This window comes from Trichosurus vulpecula, chromosome 2 (assembly GCF_011100635.1).
Source record: "Trichosurus vulpecula isolate mTriVul1 chromosome 2, mTriVul1.pri, whole genome shotgun sequence".
Taxonomy (NCBI): Eukaryota; Metazoa; Chordata; class Mammalia; order Diprotodontia; family Phalangeridae; genus Trichosurus; species Trichosurus vulpecula.
In genome coordinates, this window is record NC_050574.1 from 427,956,088 (window position 1) to 427,982,394 (window position 26,307).

Sequence of the window (26,307 nt, forward strand, 5' to 3'; positions counted from 1 at the left end):
TGTCCCAAGCTTCAGGAGTTTTGCACTGATATTTTCAGAGCTACTTATATTCTGAGGTGGTATGATACTCCTCTCCTGGCCTGTGCCCTGTTCTGTGAGTACAATCACTCCTTTCTGCCATGTTACTACCAGTAGGACTCCCTTTCCACAGCCACCACAAGCTCTGCCACAGCAACATTACTCCTCCCCCAAGGACTGTCAACCGGGACTGTGACCCAAATTCAAGCAGGGTGAAGCAAGAGAACCTTGGCTCAGGGCCAGCAACAAGATCCCTGCACTCCTGCTCTGATCAGCCTCTTGATTCCCATCATCTTCTGTGGGCATCGAGCTTTGGAAGCAGCCACTGCCACTGCTGCCACTGACACTGCAGCCACCTCTGCCACACTGGGGCTGAGGCCAGAATGTGCCCTCTCTCACCTAGGTCCAACAGTTTTCACACTAACCTGTCTTTGGGTGTTGTGGGTTGAGATGTCTGGAAACTGCTACTGCTGATTCAATACCCTGAGGCCTGTTCATTCTGGTTTATTCCAGCCTGGTCTATCCTGGCTGCAATCTGCTCCCAGCACAGTATGATAGACCCTTCCCAGTGACCATCCAGCGACCATCCAGGCCATCTAGGCCTGGACACATGATTCACTCTGTCAGGTGTTTGGAGGGATTTGGGGGAGAGCTCAAGTGAGTCCTTGTTTTCACATCACCATCTTGGTTCCCTTCCTAAACTATCTCCCTTGATAATTTCTTGAAAGATGATGTGTAGGTTCACATTTTGAACATAAAAGCCAAGTAAGAAATTTTATTAGTATTTTTCTATGATTGGTTTAAAATGATCTTTTATCTTGCCTGACTAGTAATGCTTTTTGAACCTAATTTAGAATCTTTTTTGTTTTTCACTTTTAAAATGCATGGCACTATTCTTATAAGTGCATTCTCTGATTTTCTAATCAGCCTGCTTCAAGGAAACTGATGTGTTTAATATGATTCCTCGCAGTTTAGCCCAGACCAAATGATTATGTAATTTAAATATCTGGGCTGCAAATTGAGCTACTATCTCAGGTGAAAGTATAGTTGAACAGCCAAGACCACTAGCCATTCAAAGTGAGGACCATCCATCCTGAGCTCCCCAATCAGGTATAAGGGGAGGACAGTTGTTTAATGGATATACAGTTGTAGCAGACAAACCATTGCTTCTGCCAAGTACTGCCATAAACACAGTAGAAATACCATTTCTTTCACACTCTGCTTTAATCTTTAGAATTTCAGTTGGTCCTTTATGGGCAGATGCTACTTGAAGTTCACAGGGAATTCCATAGTTTCTATAAGCATTCTTAATTTTTTTTCACAGTGACCAAGGTCATAAGTTGAACCCATCAATACCACAGTTCTACATGGACTTTATACTTTATGCAGCAACTGCCCTGTTTTGGCAACTCATTCAAAGTTTTTTGGCACTGTCTGGAGGCCCACAGGATTCACTTCCTTAAGGTCCCGATAAGACTATTAGTCTTTCTGTTGGGTTCTATCACCAGATGGCCAGAGCCTCCAGGAATCATCATGAATAACATCAGTAAGAACAATTTCTTTTGTTATTTCTTCAACACCAAATTCAATCTTCATGTCAACTAGTCTACAGCTCTGAGGTAGCTAGGGTATTTTTAAGTATTTCTTTATATTTTAATTAAAATTTGTTATTTTTAGTTTGCAACACTCAGTTCCATGTGATTTTGAATTCCAGATTTTCTTCCCCTCTCTCCGTTCCCCACTATCCACGAAGACAGCATGGAATCTGATATATCTTCTACATATAACTTAGCATAAAACTTATTTACACAATAGTCAAGTTGTAAAGAAGAATTATGACCAAAGGAATGAATCATGAGGAAGAAGAAACAAAACCAAAGAGAGAGAGAGAGAGAGAGAGAGAGAGAGAGAAAGGAGAGCAAATAGTTCTCCTCAATTTGCATTCAGACTCCATAGTTCTTTCTCTGGATGTAAATAGCTGTCTCCATCATGAGTCCTTTGGAGTTGTCTTTGCAGCTTGTATTGCTGAAAATAGCCAAGTCTATAAAGGTTAGTCATCAGAGAATCAATAAATCTGTGGTTGTGTACAATGTTCTACTGATTGTCCTCCACTCACTCAGCATTAAATCATGTAGGTCGTTCCAGGTTATTATACAGTCTGTATCTTCCCCATTTCTTATAGCAAAATAGGGTTATATTACATTTGTATACCACAGCTTGTTTAGCCATTCCTCAATTGAAGGAAATCCCCCTGATTTATAACATTTTCCTACCACAAAGAGCTGCTATAAACATTTTTGTACATACAGGACCCTTTCCCACTTATGTGAGCTCTTTGAGATACAGCCCAACAGGTGGTATTGCTGAGTCAATGGGTATGTACATTTTTATAGCCCTTTAGGCATAATTCCAAATTCCTCTCCAAAATGGCTGGATCAGTTCACAACTCCAACAACAATGTAACAGTGTTTCACTTTTCCCACATCCTCTTCAGCATTTATCATTTCCTTGTTTTGTCTTGTTAGCCAATCTGACAGGAGAGATATGGTACCTAAGAGCTGTTTTGATTTGCATTTCTCTAATCAATACCGATTTAGAGCATATTTCGATATGCCTATAGATATCTTTAATTTCTTCCCCTGAAAACTGCCTACTCATACCCTTTGACCATTTCTCAATTGGAGAATGACTTTTATTCCTCTAAATTTGGCTCAGTTCCTTGTATATTTTATATATGAGGCCTTCATCATATACATTAGTCATTAAGATTTTCTCCCAATTTTTGGCTTCCCTCCTCATCTTTGTTGCATTGGCTTTTTAAACAAAAACTTTTCAGTTGAATATAATCAAAATTATCCATTTTGCATTTTGCAATGCTCTCTGTCTCTTGTTGTGTCATGAATACTTTCCTTTCCCATGAATTGATAGGTAAACTACTCCTTGCTCTCCCAAATTGCTTATAGTATCGGCCTTTATTCCTAAATCATGAGTCCATTTACATTTTATTTTGGTGGATGGTGTAAGATACTGGTCTGTGCCCAGTTTCTGCCACACTATTTTCAAAATTTTCCCAACAGTTTTTGTGGAATAGTGAATTCTTAGCCCAGAAGCTGGATTCTTTGGGTTTATCAAAGAGTAAATTGACATAGGAATTGACTACTGCATCTTGTGTACCTAACCTATTACACTGATCCATGCCTCTGTTTCTTAGCCAGTACCAAGTAGTTTTGATGACTGCTGCTTTATAGTACAATTTGATATCTGTTGTCGAAATAAATGTTATACATCCTCTACCTTCTACTTAGAGAGTTTTTTTCATGCTTTGCAATTCTGAACCATACCCAGATGTTCATGGTTATCCCTGAGGTCATGAAACTTTCCTTACTGATACAACTGACTGCAAAAATTCTTTCCAAATTTTCTGCTTCGCTCTTTATCTTTGTTGCATTGGCTTTGTTTGTACAAAACTTTTCAATTAAACATAATCAAAATTATCCATTTTGCATTTTGTAATTCTCTCTATCTTTTCTTTGGGCATAAATTCTTCCCTTCTTTATAAATCTGACAGGTAAACTATTTCTTGCTCTCCCAAATTGCGTATACTATCAGCATTTATATCTAAATTGTGAACTTTTTTGACTTTATTTTGGTATACGTTGTAAGATATTGGTCTTTGCCCAGTTTCTGTCAGACTATATTCCAGTTTTCTTAGCAGTTTTTGTTAAATAGTGTATTCTTAATCCAGAAACTTGACTCTTTGGGTTTATCAAAGAGTAGATTGCTATAGACATTGACTACTGTGTCTTGTGTATCTAACATATTCGACTGACTGACCACTCTACATGCTATGACCTTTAAAGTAATAAAAACTAGAAAATTTTTAAGAATTAGTTGTTAAGAGTATGTGTGGGGAAAACCATATTGTTTATTTATTAAAAATATGGTGAGAGATCTATCTGTTTTGAGTTTGAGAAACCAGTTTGAAAAAGTACCTCACATAGTCAACAGAAAGTAGGGGTTAATGATTAACTTCCTTTGCTGGATCATCCATGATATTAAATAGCTTTACTGAAAATGGAAAGGGGAAAGTCATAGAGTTCCTTACCAGTGCCTTTTGGTAGGACAAAGAAGTCACAATATCCAGGGAAAGGACATATCTTTGGAGTTTATGAATGAACTTCAGTTTGAAGAAAATGCTGGGAAGGGCTGGAAACTGTGTGTTCTCAAACCCTAGAGTGAGTGAGACTAGCTTATTTAGATAATCTGGGTATCCACTTATCTAACTGAAAACAAGGTTGTGATTCTTTGCTTCAAGACAATCTGTGACTCTCCACAAGTAGAATGAAGAGCAGGGATACGCAGAAAAAGTTGGAAATTTTATAGGAGACTTTCTGAAATGCAATTAATTTCATTAAGTTACTAGTAGAGTTCAGAAAAAAATATAGAAATGTTTCACAGTGAGTTGTTTATATTTTGGAATTAAAATTTTCATTGGAGGGTTGGAAGAAATACTTGAGTATTAAAAGCAAGAATCACCTACCCAGCAAAACTGAGTATCATGTTCCAAGGCAAAACAGGGACTTTTCAAGTAAAATAGAGGACTTTCAAGCTTTCTCAGTGAAAACACCAGAGCTGAATAGAAAATCTGACTTTCAAACACAAGAATCAAGAGAAGCATGAAAAGGTAAACAAGAAAGAGAAATCACAAGGGACTTACTAAAGTTGAACTGTTTTGTCTACATTCTTCATGGAAAGATGATGTATATGATTCATGAGAGCTCAGTATTAGGGTAGCTGAAGGCAATATGATATACATACATACATACACACACACATATATATATATATACACATATATGTGTATATATGTGTGTGTGTGTGTTTGTGTGTATGTATGTATATATAGACAGAGGGAACAGGGAGAGTTGGATATGAAGGTATGATATCTAAAAAACAAAATTAAATTAAGAGATGAGAGAGGAATATGTTGACAGAGGGAGAAAGGGAGAGATAGAATGTGGTAAATTACTTTGCATAAAAGGTAAGAAAAAGCAGTTCTGTAGGAAGGGAAGAGGGGGCAGGTGAGGGGGATGAGTGAATCTTGCTCTCACCAGGTTTGACCTGAGGAGGGAATACCATACACACTCAATTGGGTATCTTGCCACACAGGAAAGAAGGAAGAAGAAGATATAAAAGAGGGGATGATAGAAGGGAGGGCAGATGGGGGAGGAGGTAATCAAAAACAAACACTTTTGAAAAGGGACAGGGTCTAGGAATAAAAGTCAAGAAAGGGGGATAGCTTAGGAAGGAGCAAAATATACTTAGTCTTTTACAACATGAGTATTGTGGAAAGGTTTTACATGATGATATGCATGTGGCCTATGTTGAATTGCTTGCCTTCTTAGGGAACGTGATTGGGGAGGGAAGAGGGGAGAGAATTTGGAACTCAAAGTTTTAAAAACAGATGTTCAAAAACAAAAACAAAAAAGTTGTTGCATGCAATTAGGAAATAAGATACACAGTCAGTGAGGCATAGAAATTTATCTTGCCCTACAAGAAAGGAAGGGAAAAGGGGATGGAAAGGTAGTGGGGTGACAGGAGGGAGGGCTGACTGGGAAATAGGGCAACCATAATATACACCATCTTGGAGTGGCAGGGAGGGTAGAAATGGGGAGAAAATTTGTAATTCAAACTCTTGTGGGGGCAGCTAGGTAGCTCAGTGAGTAGAGCACCGGCCCTGGAGTCAGGAGGACTTGAGTTCAAATCCAGGGCTGTGTGACCTTGGGCAAGTCACTTAGCCCCAATGCCCTCCCAAAAAAGCAAAAAAAAAACAAAAAAAAAATTTGTGAAAATCAATGCTGAAAACCAAATATATTAAATAAATTAAATAAATCAAAAAAAGTAGGGAATAACATAAAAAAGCAGGGGTAGCAATCCTAATCTCATACAAAGCAAAATCAAAGATAGATCTAATTAAAAGAGATAAGGAAGGATACTACATCCTGCTAAAAGACACCATAAACAATGAAGCAATGTCATTGTTAACATATACACACCAAGTGGTATGGCATGCAAATTCTGAGAGGAGAGGTTAAGGGAGTTACTGGAAGAAATAGATAGCAAAACCACAATAATGGGAGACCTCAGCCTCCCCCTCTCTGAACTTGATAAACCTAACCACAAAATAAACAAGAAAGAAGGTAAGGAGGTCAACAGAATTTTAGAAAAGGCCCTTTGGAGAAAAATGAATGAATGGGAACAAAAAGGAATATAACTTTTTCTCAGCAGGACATGGCACATACTCAAGAACTGACAATGTACTAGGGCATAAAAATCTCACAATCCAGTACAGAAACACAGAAGTAGTTAAAGCACCCTTTTCAGATCATAATGCAATAAAAATTATTTGTAATAAAGAACTGGGGAAAAATAATCTAGAAAATAATTTGAAACTATATAATCTAATTCTAAAGAATGAGTGGGCCAAAGAACAAATCATAGAAACAATTGATAACTTCATTCAAGAAAATGACAATAGTGAGACAACATACCAAAACTTATGGAATGCAGCAAATGTCATTCTTAAGGGAAGTTTTGTATCTCTAAATGCTTATATGAATAAAAGAGAGAAAAAGGAGATCAATGCAAACTGAAAAAGCTAGAAAAAGAACAAATTGCAAATCCCAAATTAAATACCAAATTAGAAATACTGAAAATCAAAGGAGAGATTAATAAAATTGAAATCAAGAAAACTATTGAATTAATGAATAAAACAAAGAGCTGCTTTTATGAAAAACACAATAAAATTGATAAACATTTGGTCAATTTATTTAAAAAAATAGAAAGAAGAAAATCAAATTATCAGTATCAAAAATGAAAACGGTGAATTCACCTCCAATGAAGAGTTAATTAAAACAATAATTAGGAATTATTTTGCCCAATTGTATGCCATAAATTTGACAACCTTAGGGATATGGATGAGGAGCTACGAAAATATGAATTGCCCAGGTTAACAGAAGAGGAAGTAAAACTCCTAAATAACCCCATCTCCGAAAAAGAAAATGAGCAAGCCGTCAATGAACTCCCTAGGAAAAAATCTCTAAGGCCAGATGGTTTTACATGTGCATTTTATCAAACATTTAAAGAACAATTAATTCCTATACTTTATAGACTATTTGGGAAAATAGTTGAAGTAGTCCTACCAAATACTTTTTATGACACAAATATGGTACTCATACCCAAACCAGGAAGAGTCAAAACAGAGAAAGAAAATTATAGACCAATTTCCCTAATGAATATTGGTGCAAAGATTTTAAAGAAAATATTAGCAAAAGGATTGTAGCAACTTAGCAGGAAAACAATACACTATGACCAGGTAGGATTTATGCCAGGAATGCAAGGCTTGTTCAGTATTGGAAAAACTGTCAGCATAATTGATCGTATCAACAACAAAACTGGCAGAAAACATGATAATTTCAATAGATGCAGAAAAAGCCTTTGACAAAATACAACACCCATTCCTATTTAAAACACTACAAAGCATAGGAATAAATGGAGCCTTCCTTAAAATTATAAATAGCATCTACCTAAAATCATCAACAAGCATGACTTGTAATGGGGATAAGGTAGATGCATTACCAATAAAATCACGGGTGAACCAAGGATGTCCATTATCACCCATGCTACTCAATTTGGTACTAGAAATGTTAGTGGTAGCAACAATAGGAGAAAAAAAGAAGTTAAAGGAATTAGAATAGGCAAAGAAAAAACTAAATTATCACTTTTTGCAGATGATATGGTTGTGCACTTAGATAATCCTAGAGAATCAATTAAAAAATTACGTGAAACAATAAACAACTTTAGCAAAGTTGCAGGATATAAAATACACCCACATAAATCTTTGCTATTCCTATACATTACTAACAAAGCCCAAAAGCAAGATATAGAAAGAGAAATTCCACTCAAAGTTACTGTAGACATTATAAAATATTTGGGAGCCTATCTGCCAAGACAAACCCAGGTCTTATATGAACATAATTATGATACACTTTTCGTGTGAATAAAGTCAGATCTAAATAAATGGAAAAAAATATCAGTTGCTCATGGTTAGGCTGAGCCAATATAATAACAATGAAAATTTTACCTAAATTAATTCATTTATTCAGTGTCATACCAAATGAATTACCAAAAAAGTACTTTGCAGAGCTGGATAAAATAATAACAAAATCCATCTGGAAGAACAGAAGGTCTAGGATATCTAGGGTATTAATGAAAAGAAATGCTAGGGAAGGTGGCCTAGCCATATCAGATGTTAAACTGTACTATAAAGCAGCAGTAATCAAAACTACCTGGTAGTGGCTAAGAAACAGAGCCATGGAACAGGATCGGTACACAAAACACAGTAGTCAACAACTATAGCAATCTACTCTTTGATAAACACCAAAATCCAGTTTCTGGGCTACGAATTCATTATTTCACACCAACTGCTGGGAAAATTGGGAAATGGTAGGGCAGAAAATGGGTATAGACCAATACCTTACACCATATACCAAAATAAACTCAAAATGGGTTCATGATTTAGGATTGAAGACTGATACTATAATCAATTTGGGAAAGCAAGGCATAGTTTACCTATCCAATTTATGGAAAAGCAAAAAATTCATGACACAATAAGAGATTGAGAGCATTACAAAATGCAAAATGTATAATTTTGATTACATTAAATTGAAATGTTTTTGTATAAAGAAGCCAATGCAACAAAGATTAGGAGGGAAGTGGAAAATTGGGAGAAAATCTTTACAACCAGTGTCTCTGATGAAGGCCTTATCTCTAAAGTATACAGGGAACTGAGTCAAAAGTCATTCCCAAATTGAGAAATAGTCAAAAGACATGAACAGGCAGTTTTCAGAGGAAGAACTTAAAGATATCTATAGATGTATGAAAAAATGCTCGAAATCACTACTGATTAGAGAAATGCAAATAAAAACAACTCTTAGGTGCCACATCTCTCCTGTCAGGTTAGCTAAAGTGACAAAACAGGAAAATGATAAATGCTGGAGAGGATGTGGGAAAATTGGAACATCATTACATTGTTGGTGAAGTTGTGAACTGATCCAGCCATTCTGTGGAACAATTTTGACCTATGCCCAAAGAGCTATAAAAATGTTCATACCCTTTGACTCAGCAATATCACTTCAAGTGTTGTATCCCAAAGAGATCACACAAGTAGGAAAAGGACCCATATGTACAAAAGTATTTATAGTGGCTCTTTTTTTAGTAGCAAAGAATTGGAAATCAAGGGGATGCCTATCAATTGTGGAATGGCTGAACAAGTTGTGGTATATGAGGGTAATGGAATACTATTGTGCGATTATAAATCAGAATGATACAGATTTCACAGTAACATGGAAAAACCTACACAATATAATACTGAGTGATTGGAGGAGAACATTATACACAACCATAGAAATATGGATTCTGTGATGACTAACCCTGATAGACTTCACTCTTCTTAGCAATACAAGGGCAAAGACAACCTCAAAGGTCTCATGATGGAGAGAGTTATCTACATCCAGAGAAAGAACTATGAAGTATGAATGCAGATTGAGGCACGTTGTTTGCTCTCCTTTTTCCCCTTTTCTTGTTTTTTTTTTGGTTTTTATTCTTCTTTCTCCTGATTCATTCCATTGGACATAATTCTTCTTTACAACTTGACTATTGTGTAAATAAGTTCAATGCGAAGTTATATGTACAAGATGTGTTGGATACCATGCTGTCTTGGGGAGGGAGGGGACGGGGTGGGGAGAAGATAATCTGGAACTCAAAATTATGTGGAACTGAGTGTTGTAAACTAAAAATAAAAAAAATCTTAATTATAAATAATAAAAAATAAATAAAAAAGGAAAAAGAAAAGTGATGACCAGATGATTTAGTTGGATTAAATAAAAATATAGCATATTTAAAGACAAAATATGTACCTGTAACAAACCTGTAACAATATGTACCTATACCAAAACATATATATATATATATATATATATATACAAATATGTGTGTATACACACAAATATGTTTATTGCAAATGAGGATATCTTATTACTTGCAAGTTCAACCCTCTAGGTAAAAGCACAACAGAATTAAATGTGTGTGTGTCTGTGTGTCTGTGTCTGTGTGCCTGTGTTTGGAGTCTGGTTCCTTCCTCTTTAACCTTCCCTCTGTAGTAGGGGAATTGTGTGAGAAAACCAACCCAGAAATACATCTTACTGTGTTTGACTTCTTGTCTCCCAGTATCAACTGAGTTAGTACTTAAGTAATCCCTTGCAAAACTTAAGGCACTATGTAAATGCTAATTATTATCATTATTTTTGTATTAGCATTACTCCAGTACAACTAGAGGCTATTCATGCAATAGGTTGTCTCCAACACATCTGGAAAATAGTATATAAACTTTCAGAGATTCTCATGGTTGCAGTTGCTTGGACAAAACAAGACAGTAAGAAGTATGCTCCAGAGTCCAGGAATTCTGCTGCCCTTTTTTCTGCTTTATACAGTTCTCTGACCATTATTTTAAAGGCTTCTGGGCCACCACCACCTAAAATGCAATGATAGAACAAGAAACATCATGGTACTCTTGTTTCTTGGCCCCCATTATCTTTATACTTTACCAAAACATTTCTGATATCAGTCCCTTCCTATTGCTTGGTGAGTCAGTTGCCTCTAGGCACCATGTACTCTAAGAGGCAAATGGAAGGATGAAGTTATGTCATGATGTCAGAGTAAGAGTTAAGGGTTTGAGATACCCCTTTATGTATCCAATCTGAGTACCAAGGCTAGCTAATTTAAAAAACTCTTCATTAGATGAGCTGTGTGCTGATGAATTTGTGAGCTACAGTTACTTCCTAATTAAATTAAATTCAAGAGCAATGACACTGTGACATGTCCTGGGAAGACAAAAGGAAAAGCAAAATAGCTCCTGCCCACAATGAAGTTTCACTCAATGGGCTGACTCAATGTATATAGATGAACAAAGACATGATAATTTGAGTATGAAAAGATTATTAACAACCAGGAGGGAAAAGAATAAAGGAAGGATTCTCACATGCAGTTGTATGTCTTGAAGAATGATAATGATTCTATAAGTTGTAGAGAATTGGCCTTTTGCATCAGAGGAAAGAATACCCATATTAATAAACTTACAGATTTTTAAAGCAAGTAAAATAGCACAATACATTTTCTAATAAGGAGTTTATGTTGACTGAAATTGTGGTTGACACATCTGAACTCTCTAAATCTCCTTCACCAAGGGAGGTCCTTTCTAGCTTTAAATGTATCGTAACAGATGACTATCATAACCCACAAAATATGCCAAAGTGCCTTGAGTTGGGAGATAGCAGACATAATAGGAAGATAGTTCTTAAACTTGAAACAATCTAACATCTATCAGGCAATATCATGTGATACATTTTGTAGACACAGATATAGGTATCATTGATGGGTGTGCTTGGGTACCTGTGCTTGGAACCCAGTTCCAAAATCATATCTCTCCCCAACCTCAAAACACTGTCTCTAGCAATTTCTCTCTAGCAAAACAGGACAGCATGCCCTAGCAAAACACTTATCTCTCCTCCTGACACAGTAGCCAGCTGCACCTATAGAGTTTATTAGTTTGAGCAATTGTGTAGGTACTGAACTGGCTGTGTAATGGGTCATAGAAAAATTCACTACTCACTGGTCTATCATATGCATGCTAGGCTTAGACATATGTATACTCCCTTACATTTATGTTGTCTTACAAGATATTGATGGGAGCAACCTGAGTATTTTCCAGTCAGTCCTGACAGCTAGTTGACATCTTGATGTCTCAAGCCTAAAACCACACCTTCATGTAGCCTCCCTTTGGGCTATTTCCCAGTGAACTCTGGTTAAGATACCTGTGCAGTACCTACAAAAAGTGTGTGTTCTTTTAAGATCTGACCATCTCTTAACCACTCTCTAATCCCACCCAAAACAACAGATTAACATATTTGACACTTTTTTACCCCAAAATATCCTGTATAAACTTTACTTGCACCCCTGTAAGGTTGCAGGTTCCCTAAGAACTCTTGCCTGCTGAAAAGCACAACAATAAATCTTTGCCCCCTTGATTTAAAGAATGCTTGAGTCTGCGAATTCATTAGAGATGGTCCTGACAGTCTCCAGTACTTGGGTCCTTGAGGGGTACTCCCCCTCAACTACCCTCTCTGGGAACTCCAGTCTTGGGGTTCCTGGACCTCATCTCCCCAAACCCTCAACAACAGTACAATAGCTCATAGCATTTCCTATGAGGAATATTAGATAAGAGTTAAGGCCAAGAGGGCAATATGCTTAAGATGGTAAAGATGTCCCACTTGATTTAATTCAATATAATATACTATTCTTCAGAAGTCAACTAACAGAAGGTCATGATTTTTCATCTGGAGAAATAGGCCATGCTTTTTACTTTACTAGTTAAAACATAACAAAAAATAATCTGAACAACATTAATTAAGGTAGACAGATGTAGAACAAAGCAGGCAAACCCATAATGGAAAGAAGAGAGAGTTCCAAGGTGGTAAAATTCTTATACATCAACACCAGACAACTCTTAAGCTTTTAAGTGCTCATTCTGCACTCCTCCTCCAATAAGCCTCCATACTACCAGAATGGTCACAAGGTGACCCAAGCACTGTACCTGGGTCACCTCTCCAATTGCCTCTGTGGGTACACCCTGCCAACCACCTGTGCCTGATTCCAAAATAAGTGGCAATTTCCTTTGAAGTCTTTTTCTCCAGATGACTATTGTTAACACTTTTTCTAGCTCTATAAAACATCTCTCCAAAATAATTTATTTAAAAATAGCCTACATAAGAAGAATTGCTAGGGAGAAAATTTTAAAAAAGAAGCATGTGAGGGAAATTAGGCTTAGAAAAATATTTAGAATCAGTTTAATCTCAAAATATATATGCATCCTGAATATTATTGAATGAGAAATCAAAATCAAAAATTGTGAAATTATTAAAATACTGCCTCCCCTCCCCACCTGCCATTTTTCCTCTACTATTTTTTGGCAGGATTAGAGGACACTTTACATATTGTATTCCAAGTGCTATAGAACACTTCATATGGTGAATATATGTGTATACATATACATATATATGCATGTGTGTGTGTGTGTGTGTGTGTGTGTGTGTGTGTGTGTGTAGCATTAGCCTTTTTATGTATTTACTTAGCTTTGCTATACCATATTTACCCATGGTGTTATTCAACCATAAGGAACTGATATCTGGGAATGGAGGAAAAATGGATATGTTAGGAAATATAGGAGACACAAAAATACCAATAACACATATTTTAATAAAAACAAAGAAAAAGGAAAAAAATAGACTGTTATAATCCTAATGTAATTTTTTTGTCAACAATGAAATAAGAAGCAGAAAGATCTAGGAATTTAATGTGTTAAATAATATGTGTTTTGGCAAGGAATTTTAAAGGAAAATTGTTATAATTTAGTAAGCTTGGGGAGGAATGATTTTGATATTTGAAATTGTGCCTATCATGGTCATAATTAGATATATTGAACTTCTAAACATATATTTAAAATTCATTTGGATCAACAGATGGTATCTATGTCACAGCTGATAAAAGATAAAATACTTGTGGAAACTCATGAGATGTGAATTTAAATAATGACCCAAAGGTAGCTTTCACCCACCTGTACAATTCTGAGATTCATTTATTGGATGTGACTGAGCTGCATATTGAGTCATACTGATGTAATTCTAAAGACAATATGACTGTAAGAAAGCTTTAAACAGTTGAATTTCAAAAAAGAAAACAAGGATTGTACTATGAAGCACATCAGAGCCACCTCAAAAACTGAATACATTGTATATCTAAATCGAGAGGTCAGCTCAAGGGTAGAAGTACCACATTATTTCTAATTTCATTCAATCCTCACTGGGCCTTTTAATAATAAGTGTAATTTGAATACGTACAATTTGTTGCCCACAGAGAACAAACAAAATATCCACAGATAGTCAAATGATTATACTTAAGTTTTTATAAACTTATTTTTTACTATTTTACACTCTACTTTTCTTAAATTTGAAATGTAATTCCTTATATAGGAAATATACATGTACGTACATATATATGCATAAACAAATATATACATATATACACACAAATACATACATATATACACATATACATATACACATATATGCATATATACAAATATGCACATACATACATATATACATATATACAAAAATACACACATGCATGTATACATATACATACACATATACATGCACTTACATATATACATGCATATATACATATATAGTGTGTGTCTGTATGTATGTGTATATATGTATATACATATATATACACAAACACACACACACACATATATGTAACATAGAGAGAGTTGGAGAGCTGGTTCATCAAATGTGAAAGAATTCACTTAAACCTTCTCTGTAGACATTGGGAGCTTTATTGACGCAAAAGCAGTGGGCATGAGATTTAGCAAGGAGCTAAACACAGGCCCTGATATGGGAAAAGAACCAGACTTATATATACAGAAAGTTATACAGCCTGTAGGAAGATGATGTAATTTTTAGAGTTTCTTTTAGGAATTTTAGGGAAAGGATAAGTACAAATAAGGTGAGGAAGGTGGTTGCTTGAAAGATAAGGAAAAATTTGTCATGACACAGGATAAGGGAGATGGATGACAGGATAAGGAGCACAGGATGGGGGGGAGGACAAAAGCAATTCTTTTGGTACAAGTTGTATGATTTTTCATGATAAGAGGCAAAGGGCATTAAGACATCCTCAGGTTACAGGAAGGGCTACAGAACTGGCCTCAAACCCCTCCAGAGAGCCTGGAAAGTGACCCTTTCTAACCCTCGGGGCACCATTTGTATCCATATCATATACATGCATATATATATATATATATATATATATATATATATATATATATGTATACACACACACACAAACACACACACATACACACATATTTTCCTTATATAGGAAAAATACGAGCATGAAGAGTCACGTAATTGTTGCTTTACTAACATATCATATCACAAAATTTTGATATACACCAACACATTTGCTCTAGCAAATATAGTGTGTGTGTGTGTGTGTGTGTGTGTGTACCACATAAGCAAAAACTGTATACATATACATGTACATCTTGGAGAGTTGTTCATGGTATCTCAGAATCTGTGACTTTCTCAGGAGGCAGGTTTTGATCCAAGGTCTTCCAAATTCCATAATTTGTAGCTTTATGCTTCATTAACCCACTTTCCTCCAATTTTCTCTCCAGTATTTCTAATTACTATAAATATTTCTATAAAGAATTTTGATTTTCCACAGCTTTTTATTTGGTCCCAATTAAATCTGGCCGTTGTTGTTTTCTTGAATACACTAGATATCTGTAGGCAGCACCTTTATTCTGGTTTGACCTTTATCTTCCTCCATCTTGACCCTGTTTATATTTATGTAGATTTCTTTAATTTCAACTGTAGTACTTGCTTTGTGTACTTGAAAATATATACCTTTTTGTTTGCTTCCTTTTTTAAATATCCTTCCCATTAATCACTCCTAAAGTTTTGATCTAGGTTGCTATTTAAAGGCTTTTGATTCTCTGGTTAACTTCTGCTTTTTTGAGTGTTTTGTTTTTCAATTGTTACTCCCCTTTCTGGACACCTGAAAAAGTAGCTAGCGTTATCATATTTTGAACACTCATTTCCCCCTACTTTACAAAAAATTGTACACCATTAATGTGGTTTTACCAAGTTATTCTTACTTTTGAAATATTGACTTTGTGTATTACAAATTCATGATAAGAAAACATTTTTGTTATACACCAGACCCTGTATTATATAACCTGATAATAATGTTATTCCATTTCCCTTTTACAGATAAGTATATCCAAATATGTTTCTTTCAAGTCTACATTCTTATGAACCACTTCTAAAGATTCTTTATCAGTGGAATTCAAGGAAATTTCTTCTGAGGCAGTTCTGTCTGTTTTTTTTTTCCTTAATAGGCATTATCTTCTTATTTTTTTAGTGTCATTTGTTCCCTTTTTTGATGTTTCTTAGTAATGCTTTCCCTTTTTGCTTTACATTCTCTGCTCTACTCCTTTCCTGTTCCTGACTTTTATGTTTATAGTATATTCTGCCTCCTTCATCTTCTAGACCCCCTATTTCAAACATTCATAGGTTATCAGATGTAGAAGTTTATCTAGTCTAACCTATAACTGAGGTTGAATCATTTTTCCAACATTCCTAACAAATGGTCATCTAGTCTCTACTTGAAGGTCTGTAGGAATGGGACACTTATAACTTAAAGTACAACCCATTTTAGGATTGGGAAATACTAACAGGAAGCTACTCCGAATTCCCATTACCCCCAATTCTGTTCTCAAGCACCAAACAGAATGATCGTCTCCATCTTTCATATTACAGACCTTTAAAATGTAGATACAGCTCCTACCTTCTTAAATTTTTTCTACAGATTAAATTTCCCAGGCTTTGGGGTTGCACCTCCACAGACACACCATCCCAGTTACCCTTCTCTGAGTATATATTTGCTTGTCAATCTGCTCTGTAAAATTTAACTCTTAGAACTAAATAACAATACAGGTATAAGCTAATATGGGCAGCATCTAGAATGATTATACCTTTCCTGGGTCAGCACTATATGATTTTCTAATAATGCAACTAAATGTCAAACTAGATATTTTGCTACCATAAAATTTTGAATCACGTGTACATACCTATGGAAACCCATTCTATCTTTTCCACATGACATTTTTTTATCCATATTTTCCTCCACCCATACTCCTTCATTTTTTAACATACATATGGAACGTTTACAACCATAACAGTTACATTTTATCTTCTTATATTTTTTCAACTGCTGTAGTATGTGAAGATTATTTTGGATCTGCAGCAGGTTTTGGTAGCCTCTCAATTTCCTCCCTTGTAGTAGCCATGCTTTTTGTACTACTAGTAGGGGTGAAAGAAACTTGATGTTTTCAACTATGCTGTAAGCTACCAACAGGGAGATAGAACGTTTGTTACAGAGAAAAAAAAGAGAAAGATATTAATTCTGCTAAGGTCACACCTGACTAATGGCTGAGTCAGAATTAGAATCCAAAGTTACCTCATAAATCAATGGAAAAGGGAATGTGCTGTATATAAGGTTTTGTTTTAGACTTAAGACAACTGATAAAGCTGAGCTGTTGAAAGAAATTTCTACAATCTAAGAGTCCACAAGGAAAACACATCAAAAGAATTATTTATTAAAATAATTGCTAAAAGATATTTTCACTTAAAATTTTATGTCTCTTTGTTGTAGTTTATTGTATCTTCCAGAATGATGACATAAGCATTGTTCTGACCTGATTATTTTTCCAGTTATAACCATTTAACAGTAGAGTAGTCGCTGTGATTTATTTTTAAATTCTATTGCTCAATTCTTTCCCATAAGATTTACAGAGGAGAGTAAACAAGCTCTCCAATTCTCAATTTCATTTTAAACTAGACATATTCTTTTTTTAAAAAATTTTTATTTAACATATTTAGTTTTCAGCATTGATTTTCACAAGAGTTGGAATTACAAATTTTCTCCCCATTTCTACCTTGCCCCCCACTCCAAGATGGCGTATATTCTGGTTGCCCCATTCCCCAGTCAGCCTTCCCTGCTGTCACTCCACTCCCTTCCCATCCACTTTTCCCTTTCTTTCTTGAAGAGCAAGATAAATTTCTACTCCCCATTGTCTGTGTATTTATTTTCTAGGTGAATGCAAAAATTTTTTTTTTCTTTTTGAACATCTGTTTTTAAAACTTTGAGTTCCAAATTCTCTCCCCTCCTCCCTTCCCACCCACCCTCCCTAAGAAGTCAAGCAATTCAACATAGGCCACATGTGTATCATTATGTATAACCCTTCCACAATACTCATGTTGTGAAAGACTCACTATATTTTGCTCCTTCCTAACCTATCCCCCTTTATCGAATTTTCTCCCTTGACCCTGTCCCCTTTCGAAAGTGTTTGCTTTTGATTACCTCCACCCCCATCTGCCCTCCCTTCTATCATCCCCATTTTTAATCTTCTTCTTCCTCCTTTTTTCCTGTGGGGTAAGATATCCAATTGAGTATGTATGGTACTCCCTCCTCAGGTCAAATCTGATGAGAGCAAGATTCACTCATTCCCCCTCACCTGACTTCCCTTCTCTTCCTACAGAACTGCTTTTTCTTGCCACTTTTATGCGAGATAATTTACCCCATTCTATCTCTCCCTAACTCCCTCTCTCAATATATTCCTCTCTAATCCCTTACTTTGATTTTATTTCTTTTAGATATCTTCCTTTCATCTTCAATTCACCCTGTGCCCACACTCACACTCACTCTCTCTCTCTCTCTCTTTCTCTCTCTATGTATATATGTATATGTATATATATATATATATATATATATACGTACATACAAACATACATATACATATATACACATAAACATACATACAAATATATATATATGCATATTCCCTTCAGCTAATCTAATACTGACGTCTCATGAATCATACACATCATCTTTCCATGTAGGAATGTAAACAAAACAGTTCAACTTTAGTAAGTCCCTTATGATTTCTTTTTCTTGATTACCTTTTCATGCTTCTCTTGATTCTTGTGTTTGAAAGTCAAATTTTCTATTCAGCTCTGGTCTTTTCACTGAGAAAGCTTAAAGTCCTTTATTTTATTGAAAATCCATATTTTGCCTTGGAACATGATACTCAGTTTTGCTGGGTACGTGATTCTTGGTTTTAATCCTAGCTCCATTGACCTCCAGAATATTGTATTCCAAGCCCTTCGATCTCTTAATTTAGAAGCTGCTAGATCTTGGGTTATTCTAATTATGTTTCCTCAATACTCAAATTGTTTCTTTCTGGCTGCTTGCAGTATTTTCTCCTTGATCTGGGAGCTCTGGAATTTGGTGACAATATTCCTAGGAGATTTCTTTTTGGGATCTATTTGAGGAGATGATCGGTGGATTCTTTCAGTTTCTATTTTGCCCTGTGGCTCTAGAATGTCAGGGCAGTTCTCCTTGATAATTTCTTGAAATATGATAGCTAGGCTCTTTTTTTGATCATGGCTTTCAGGTAGTCCAGTAATTTTTAAATTATCTTTCCTGGATCTATTTTCCAGGTCAGTGGTTTTTCCAATGAGATATTTTACATTGTCTTCCATTTTTTCATTCCTTTGGTTCTGTTTTACAATATCTTGATTTCTCATAAAGTCACCAGCTTCCACTTGCTCCAATCTAATTTTTAAGGTAATATTTTCTTCAGTGGTCTTTTGGACCTCCTTTTCCATTTGAATAATTCTGCCTTTCATGGCATTTTTCTCCTCATTGGATTTTTGGAGCTCTTTTGCCATTTGAGTTAGTCTATTTTTTAGGGTGTTGTTTTCTTCAGTGTATTTTTCAGTATTTTTTTGGGTCTCCTTTAGCAAGTCATTGAGTTGTTTTTCATGGTTTTCTCGCATCCTTCTCATTTCTCTTCCAATTTTTTCTCTACTTCTCTAACTTGCTTTTCCAAATCCTTTTTGAGCTCTTCCATGGCCTGAGACCAGTTCATGTTTTTCTAGGAGGTTTTTGGTGTAGGCTCTTGCACTTTGTTGACTTCTTTAGTTTTGGTTTTGGTCTTCTTTGTCACCAAAGTAAGATTCCAAAGTGTGAGACTGAATCTGGGTGTGTTTTTGCTGCCTGGCCATATTCCCAGCCAACTGACTTGACCCCTGAGTTTTTCAGTGGGGTATGACTGCTTGTAGACTAAAGAGTTCTATGTTCCTTGCTTAGGGGGATGTGCCAGCTCTGTTACACCAGCACTCCTCCTTCCCCAAGAACCCCAACCCGGACTGCACTTAGATCTTCAGCAGGCTCTTCACTCCTGCTCTGATCTGTCACTTAATTCCTCCCACCAGGGGGGCCTGGGGCCAGAAGCAATTGCAGCTGTAGTTCTGTAGTTGCCTCCCCTCTGCTGCCCCAGGGTGTTAGCCGAACCTCGAACTCCTTCCACTCCCGCACCTTTTCTGAATAATCTTCTCTGTTGTCGTTGGTGTTTGTGGGTTGAGAATTCTTGTAACTGCTGCAGCTCACTGATTCAGGGTGCGAGGGCATGCTCTACCTGGCTCCTGGTCTGGTTGGTCTGCGCTAACCATGCTGGGCTCTGCTCTGCTCCACTCTGCTCCGCTCCCAACTCCGTGCAGGATAGACCTCACCCAGAGACCATCCAGGCTGTCCTGGGCTGGAGCCCTGCTTCCCTCTGCTATTTTGTGGTTTCTGCAGTTCTGGAATTGGTTCAGAGATATTTTTTTATAGTTTTTGGAGGGACTCGGTGGGGAGCTCATGCTAGTCCCTGCTTTCTAGCCGCCATCTTGGCTCTGCCCAAAACTAGACATATTCTTGACTATGTCAGAGAATCAGTCAACAATTAGCCTCTATTGTAGTTGCCAGCTAACTTGATTTCCCAATAACTCCATAAAGAACTTATGCAACTGAAAGAATTAATTCTAAAGAAATAATATCATAGATGATGGAGTAAAAACTGGGAATTGCTTGAGCTTTTCCCTAACCACTCCTCCCCAATACATATATAAATGACTCTCTAAACAAATTCTAAAGCAGCAGAACCCACAAAATGATATAGTGAAAGAAATTTCCAGCCTGAGACAACCTGGGGAAGGTCAACAGGAAAGGTCTGTTGCACCAGTCTGAGAGAAGAGCGAAGTCCAGCATGGGCTGCCCCAGAACAGAGAGAGCCCAAGCAAATGTGGAGCAGGCCTCAGGGCACTGAATCACTAGCTGCTGTGGCAGTATTCAGACTTCTCAACCCACAAACGCCAAAAAAAAAAAAAAAACTTAGAAGGTGTATCAGGACGGCAATAATCACAATATAGAAGACAATGTCAAAATGCCTATGTGATTCTGTATCACAAAATATATGAGACTCTCTCCATTGAAAGTAGAAGTAAACCATTTATTCAGTCACCAGAGAACCAGATCTCATAAGCCATCCACCCAATCCATCAAAGCAGCAAAGAATTTGATACACTATACCACAGCAGAGAACCACTCCATCCCACAACCTTATGCCCTGTGCTAGGGCCTTCCTACCAACAAGCAAACTTACAGCACAGAACATGTTTGCTCTCTTTTCCTCAGCTCTGTCATTACTGCTCTCTCAGCCTTTCCCGCAACACAACTTCCTTTTCCTCTCAGCAAGGTCCTCTTACCACATGTGACTTAGGCTTTGGTCACATGGCCTATTAATGGGAGGGAAAGATCTTCCCATCTAAATTGCTATTACATAAGGTCAGCAGGAAAGGTCTCTCAGACCTGGGTGAGAGAAGAGAAAGGTATGGCCTCAGCCCCAGGGCAGTGGCTGCATCCAGAGCTCTCCACCCACAGATGGTGGGGAGATCAAGTAGCTGATTAGAGGGGGATTGCAGGGATTTCTTTTGTAGCACTGAGCAAGGATTCTCTTGCTTTGCCCTTGATTATATGTGAGTTGTAGCCCTGGGTGGTGGCCCTGGAGTGTGGCGAGCACTGGCATGATAGAGTTTGTGGAGGCAGTGGAGAAGGACACCTCATAGTTCTAAGGCAGAAAAGAGTACTTGTGGTCACTCAAAGACCAGAGCACATACGAGGAGAGGAGTAAACACCTCTCCTTTCATCATACAACCTTGTAAGAAAAGAAAATTTACAAGTCCCTAGAAGTACCTCTGAAAACAACTGCACAAAACCCCTGAAGCTTGGGACAGTATATCCTCCACACGGGAAGCAGAGACTTACCTTAACAAAGAACTAAAACATCAAGTGATTGGCTGGGAAAATGAGCAAACAGTGGGGAAAAAAAGTCAGACTATAGAATCTTATTTTGGTGACAAAGAAGGTCAAAACATACAACCAAAAGAAGACAACAAAGCCAAAACTACTAATCCAAAACCTCCAAAAAATATGAATCGGTCTCAGGTCATGGAAGAGCTCAAAAAGGATTTGGAAAAGAAAGTTAGAGAAGTAGAGGAAAATTTGGGAAGAAAAATGAGAATGATCCAAGAAAATCATGAAAAATCAGTCAACAGCTTGCTAAAGGAGATCCCCCCAAAAATACTGGAGAAAATAACACCTTAAAAATAGACTAACCCAAGAGGAAAAAGAGGTCCAAAAAGCCAATGAGGAGAAGAATGCCTTAAAGAGCAGAATTGCCCAAATGGAAAAGGAAGTCCAAAAGCTCACTGAATAAAATAATTCCTTAAAAATTAGAATGGAGCAAATGAAAGCTAATGACTTTATGAGAAATCAAGAAATTATAAAACAAAACCAAAAGAATGATAAAATAGAAGACAACATGAAATATCTCATTGGAAAAACAACTGACCAAGAAAACAGATCCAGGAATGACGATTTAAAAATTATTGGACCACCTGAAAGCCTTGATCAAAAAAACACCCTTGGAAGATGTCTATCTTCCAAGAAATTATCAAGGAAAACTTCCCTGCTATTCTAGAACTAGAGGGTAAAATAGAAATGGAAAGAATCCAATGATGACCTTTTGAAAAAGATATGAAAAGGAAAACTCCTAGGAATATTGTACCCAAATTTCAGGGTTCTCAAGTCAGGGAAAAAATATAGCAAGAATCCAGAGGAAAAAAAATCCAGTACTTTTTAAGAATAATTTTATCTTTTTTTTGTTTGTTTTTGCATATTGAGACTTCAGGTTAATGAGAAAACAAATTCCCCACCTTTCTGCTGGGGTATATGTGTATTAACCTTGGTGGGATATTCCTGGAAAGTTTTGTTTATTTAAAAATAAATTCTTAAAATAATCTTGTCATATATGTATATATATACATATATATATATATATATACACGCACATACACACACACACATATATATACACACATACACACATATTATATATACATACATACATATATATGTATATACATACATACATATATATGTATATACATATATATATATATATATATATATATATATATATATTCCTTCTCACTGAAATAAAAATTTAGAAAGTTTTGGTTATTTAAGGTTTTGGTAGAATTTTAAAACTGTTAGAATGAAGAGAGCTTCTTATTATCCCCTTTGGTGAAAAAATAATATTAAAAACCTGACTAGAAAATTACTACTACTACAATTTAGAACAAAGATGATTAGTATTTAAAAAATTTTGACATTTAAAATAACGCATCTAGAATGTCACCATTTAATCAAGCTGTAACAACAATGTTACTTGAAGCTACTGTGGCTGTGTAAGGCCAATAACACCAGCACACAGGAGGGCTACTAGTATACGTTATTTGATCTGCTTGTCTAAGGAAAGCAACTTTAAGGGGCTTACATTCTCACTTCAATTAAACATACATATATCATTCACCTAGTTCAGGGTGAAAAGCCAGCATCCTGAACTTCAGAGAAAACAAAAACAGAAATTACAAACAGAAAAAAATAACAAATCAACAGACAGGCTTCTGTCTGACCATAGCAATACATACAGTCTGATCTAGTTCAGCTGCCACCTCCCAGCCCCTTCCTTCCTAGAAGTGGGACTTCCTATATCCCTCCCCAAGTTCCATTTCCCACAGCCCCTTCAGGGCTTTTTCCCCCGAGGAAAGTGCCTGCCTCCCCCACAGGGACAAGGAGAGTTCTGTTCCATTCTCCATTTCGGATCTCATCTAAATTACAGAAAAACTGGGAATATACTCAGAAGCTCCCACTAAGTTTAATGAGGGTTTTAGGGATCTGTCCCTACAATTTTAACTTTCTTGGTGTGAATTACATATGCTCTTCTCTACTTGTTGTACCACTGAGGAGAAGAGGAGAATCTGGGAACATGCTCAAAAATTTGGGGATCGTTTGGCTAGCTATAACACCATAAAATACCCCCCAGGAACAGTGGCTGTTCCCAATAGTGACTGTTTCAACAATCCTGCCAACTATGCCATTTGTTTCGACAATCGGGCTAGCAGCTGTTGTGGGGGTGAAAGAACAACACAAGCCCAGCAACAAGAAGGCTGCCAGCGTGCTGAAAAAGCCCAGGTTCTTTTTAGCTGCTTCTCTAAGGAAGGCCATGTTAAGGGGTTGACATGTGTACTTAAATCCAGCATATACATACCATTCACTTAGTTCAGGGTAAAAAGCCAGCACCCTGAACTAAGGAGAAAACTACAAACAAAGTACAAACATCGACAGACAAACCTTGTCTGATTCAAATCCCAACGCATAGTTGCCAGAGTTTAACAAAGTCCCAACATCCGGGTTATAAGCTGGAAGGCTCTTAGCTACAGCTGCCCAGGAGTCTGCACATCAGCAAGCCCCACCAAGAGTGAGAGCTCTGATCAAATGGCTCTGTCTTCTCTTCTTATAGCATTTCAGATGTCATCAAATGTCATCTGAATGACCAGAACTTAGGCTCCTATAATTGGCTCTTGAGTTAGACCCTCCCCTTAGTACCCTGGGAGCTTCACACCCACATAGGCTTAGCACCTAATAGGAGTTTGGGTCTGGGGCTTAGCACCTAGTAAGACTCAATGAAATACACTGAATTACTCAAAGGAAACAAAAGCAAAAGGCTTGTAAAGGGCACTTGGTGGAACTGAGTGCTAAGAGCCCATTTTGCTTACCAACACACTCCACCCCTTGTTCCAGGATACATCATCTAATCAGCCATGGATCCTGGAACATACATTGTGATCCAGTTTGGTAGGAAACTAAAACATATCATTCACAGCAAAGCAAAACATATCATTCAGTGACATTCCCAAATATTTGTTTACAATTCAAATGTCCACCCCTAGGTCAAAGCAAGTTAATCTCTTTAGCTAATACAAAGTGTCCAAATAAATTACTTCTTCAGCAGCACACCGCGGTTGCAGGCTTTTTCCCAGTACCCTGAGGCATGGGCATGCTTTAGTTAGTAAAGTCCTAAAGCAAGCAAACAAATAAAGTTCTCTTGGGGATGTCTCTCCCCAAACTGCCGTTGTAGGCTTCCACTCTGCACCCAAAGTCCCAATTTTAAATAAAGAGTCCAAACAAAGTTCTTTTGGGATCTGTCCTCCCCTTTATGTTCCAGTCCCCGGTTCCAAGTCTTGAGGGGGTGTGGGGTCCCTGGGGGTCCAAGGCACTTCCCCCCACCCCAACAAAAACAAATCCATGCCTCTCTCCTGGATCCCAAGCAGCCCAAGAGGAAGGGACCAAAAAGGCAGACTCAGTGCCTTGCTGCAAAGATTCCATCTTGCTCCAGGGCTGAATTCCAAGCCCCTGGGTTCCTGGTTGTCTAGCTCTGGCTGGCCTCTCCTGGCTTCTGCTGGAATCTTGATTGCAATGTAGGTGATTGTCCACCTTTTTCCTCACGTCAAAGTTCTCTGCTCCAACTAAGGAAGGCAGAGAAAAAGCACACTCAGCACCTTGCTGAAAAGTTTCCATCTTGCCCCAGGGATGAACACCAAGCTTCTGGGTTCCAACTCCAGCTGGCCACATCTGGTTTTTCCCAGAATCCCGACGTAGGTGGTTCCCCATCTTCGTGCTCACCTCACCAATGTCAGCTGGAAGGCAGCTCACCACTTTCACCTTTGCAAAGTTCTCATGCAGGCAGTCTTCTGCTCTATCTGGGTTAGTATTTTGGCAGCTGCCATCTGCTTCTTCTTTCTCCTAACCAGCCCCTCCTGCCAAATCTGCAGCACAGTCCCCTGGGGCCAGGCTTATCAACTTAATCCCTCGGAAGAAGGGATTATCTCCCTGGGTCCCTGCTCTGGGCCCCAGGGAAACTACTCCCAGCACTTCCACCAGCTTGTTTTCCTTCAGGTCTTTGTTGCTCCTGAGGCTCCAGAGAACCATAGCTACCACAAGTACAAAGAGCAATCCCAAAACTGGGAAACATTCAGCCAGCCCAGTACCCCAAAACGCCATGCTTTCCTATTAAAATGCAGATCCTGCCAACTACGTCATTTTCAGCAATCTGGCTAGCAGCTGTTGTGGGGGTAAAAGACCAACACAAGCCCAACAATAAGAATACTACCAGCACACTGTAAAAGCACAAGTTCTTTTGATCTGCTTTAGTAAGGAAAGCAGCATTAAGGGGTTGACAAGCTTATTTTAATTCAGCATACAAATACCATTCACTTAGTTCAGGGGAAAATGCCAGCACCCTGAACTTCAGAACAAAAT

The 26,307-nt window shown here is 37.3% G+C and overlaps 1 protein-coding gene and 1 pseudogene across 1 annotated transcript in view; both read right to left on the minus strand.

Moving 5' to 3' along the window:
- The window catches only part of EPHA6 (EPH receptor A6), a 1,226,126-nt gene that overhangs the window by 1,173,773 nt on the left and 26,046 nt on the right, over positions 1 to 26,307 (minus strand). The window lies entirely within an intron of this gene.
- LOC118840277 lies at positions 869 to 25,659 on the minus strand (annotated as a pseudogene).